This window comes from Scylla paramamosain, chromosome 36, assembly GCF_035594125.1.
Source record: "Scylla paramamosain isolate STU-SP2022 chromosome 36, ASM3559412v1, whole genome shotgun sequence".
NCBI lineage: Eukaryota > Metazoa > Arthropoda > Malacostraca > Decapoda > Portunidae > Scylla > Scylla paramamosain.
Window position 1 is genome coordinate 126,896 of NC_087186.1, and position 2,891 is coordinate 129,786.

General features: G+C 52.7%; 1 non-coding gene across 1 annotated transcript; it reads left to right on the forward strand.

Moving 5' to 3' along the window:
* The first annotated feature begins 418 nt into the window (after nt 1-418).
* LOC135091157 (small subunit ribosomal RNA) lies at nt 419-2,311 on the forward strand. Its single transcript, XR_010262406.1, has one exon. It is a non-coding gene; the product is annotated as a small subunit ribosomal RNA (ribosomal RNA).
* The last annotated feature ends 580 nt before the right edge of the window (nt 2,312-2,891 follow it).

The window sequence follows — 2,891 nt, forward strand, 5'->3', positions numbered from 1 at the left end:
GCGGCTCTTGACGGGCCGTGGCTTAAGTGATGCTTAAGTGAACTTACCCTTGTGTCTGCGGCAGCCGATGGGAAGAGGAAGGGAGGAGCCGTGATGGGTAGTGGTAGCAGGCAGCAACCGATTTCCAGTGCACAATGGATGAAGGGGCTGCTGCTCTCTGGATGAGCGCGCAAAAACCAAAATTGAATAATCATGATGAGGGGATTGACAGATTGTCAGAGGGGGCCGTCATCGTGATGATGGCGGCGGCCCAGCAAACAAACACGAACCAAGGCAAAAAAACCAAACCAAACCAAACCAAAATGCAAGAGGTGTCAGACAAACAAAGTGAGTGAGTGAGAGAGAGAGAGAAAGGAGAACGATGGTGGCGTTCTTCCTATAACCTAAGGCCAAAGAAAGCAAAACCCATAAACAAAACTACCTGGTTGATCCTGCCAGTAGTCATATGCTTGTCTCAAAGATTAAGCCATGCATGTCTAAGTACAAGCCCAATTAAGGTGAAACCGCGAATGGCTCATTAAATCAGCTATGATTCATTGGATCTGTAGCCCACACTTACTTGGATAACTGTGGTAATTCTAGAGCTAATACATGCATCACGTCTCTGACCGCAAGGGAAGAGCGCTTTTATTAGTTCAAAACCGGTCGGGCCTCGGTCCGCCAACCCCACCGTGTTGAATCTGAATAACTTGTGGCTGAGCGCACGGCCTCCAGTGCCGGCGCCGCCTCTTTCAAGTGTCTGCCTTATCAGCTTTCGATTGTAGGCTATGCGCCTACAATGGCTATAACGGGTAACGGGGAATCAGGGTTCGATTCCGGAGAGGGAGCCTGAGAAACGGCTACCACATCTAAGGAAGGCAGCAGGCACGCAAATTACCCACTCCCGGCACGGGGAGGTAGTGACGAAAAATAACGATGCGAGACTCATCCGAGGCCTCGCAATCGGAATGAGTACACTTTAAATCCTTTAACGAGGACCCATTGGAGGGCAAGTCTGGTGCCAGCAGCCGCGGTAATTCCAGCTCCAATAGCGTATATTAAAGTTGTTGCGGTTAAAAAGCTCGTAGTTGGATTTCAGTTCTGGACTGACGGTTCACCGCCCGGTGCACACTGTCACGCTCCGAACAGCCGTAACACAGCCCGCTGGCTCGCACGGGGTGCTCTTCACCGGGTGTCCCGCGTGGCCGGCAGAGTTTACTTTGAAAAAATTAGAGTGCTCAAAGCAGGCTACACTGATGGCCTGAATGCCTATGCATGGAATAATGGAATAGGACCTCGGTTCTATTTTGTCGGTTTTCTGAACCCGAGGTAATGACTAATAGGAACAGGCGGGGGCATTCGTATTGCGACGCTAGAGGTGAAATTCTTGGACCGTCGCAAGACGAACTACTGCGAAAGCATTTGCCAAGGATGTTTTCATTAATCAAGAACGAAAGTTAGAGGTTCGAAGGCGATCAGATACCGCCCTAGTTCTAACCATAAACGATGCTGACCAGCGATCCGCCGGTGTTATTCCCATGACCCGGCGGGCAGCTTCCGGGAAACCAAAGTCTTTGGGTTCCGGGGGAAGTATGGTTGCAAAGCTGAAACTTAAAGGAATTGACGGAAGGGCACCACCAGGAGTGGAGCCTGCGGCTTAATTTGACTCAACACGGGGAACCTCACCAGGCCCAGACACCGGAAGGATTGACAGATTGAGAGCTCTTTCTCGATTCGGTGGGTGGTGGTGCATGGCCGTTCTTAGTTGGTGGAGCGATTTGTCTGGTTAATTCCGATAACGAACGAGACTCTGGCCTACTAACTAGTCGACGGATCTCCAGCAATTGGTGTCCAGTTCGCAGCTTCTTCTTAGAGGGATAAGCGGCAATTCTAGCCGCACGAGATTGAGCAATAACAGGTCTGTGATGCCCTTAGATGTTCTGGGCCGCACGCGCGCTACACTGAAGGGATCAACGTGTCCTCCCCCTCCGAGAGGAGCGGGTAACCCGTTGAAATCCTTTCATGATAGGGATTGGGGTTTGCAATTGTCTCCCATGAACGAGGAATTCCCAGTAAGCGCAAGTCATGAGCTTGCGTTGATTACGTCCCTGCCCTTTGTACACACCGCCCGTCGCTACTACCGATTGAATGATTTAGTGAGGCCTTCGGACTGGCGCTCTTGGATGCCGGGCCTGCGTCGCGGTCAGTTCTGCTGCCGCCGCTGGGCTCTTTCGGCGCCTCGAGCTGACGGAAAGATGTCCAAACTTGATCATTTAGAGGAAGTAAAAGTCGTAACAAGGTTTCCGTAGGTGAACCTGCGGAAGGATCATTAACGTGTTGTTGGTTTTGAAGGCGAACCACACACTCAAAATAGAGCTAATACAAATAATGGGTGGTCGCGGTTCGCTCAAGCAGCGAGCCGTTGACCTGTTGGCGGGGCAAAAGGTGGTGCCCTGCCCGCCCAAAAAAAAAAAAAAAAAAAGGAAAGAGAGAGGGAAACCTTTCTTTTTCCGCTTCTTCTCCCCGCGCTCCGTGCCGGAGCGTGGGGTAGACCAACTGTTCTTACTTACACACCACGCCCACGGGAAACCACGGCGTTTGGTGCCTCCGTCGTCGCCGTAGTAGTGGCTAGGTGAGCCCGCTGGTTAATTCCGATAACGGCGACGATGACGGTCGGAGGAGAAGTTGGTGGTGGGTCCCGCCGCGAGGCCCACTCCTCTTCTACTAACCCCGATCGCCTCCCGTGCTGCGGGAGGGAAGGCACCACTCGTCCCCGGCGTTTGGTGCCTCCATCGTCGCCGTAGTAGTGGCTAGGTGAGCCCGCTGGTTAATTCCGATAACGGCGACGATGACGGTCGGAGGAGAAGTTGGTGGTGGGTCCCGCCGCGAGGCCCACTCCTCTTCTACTAACC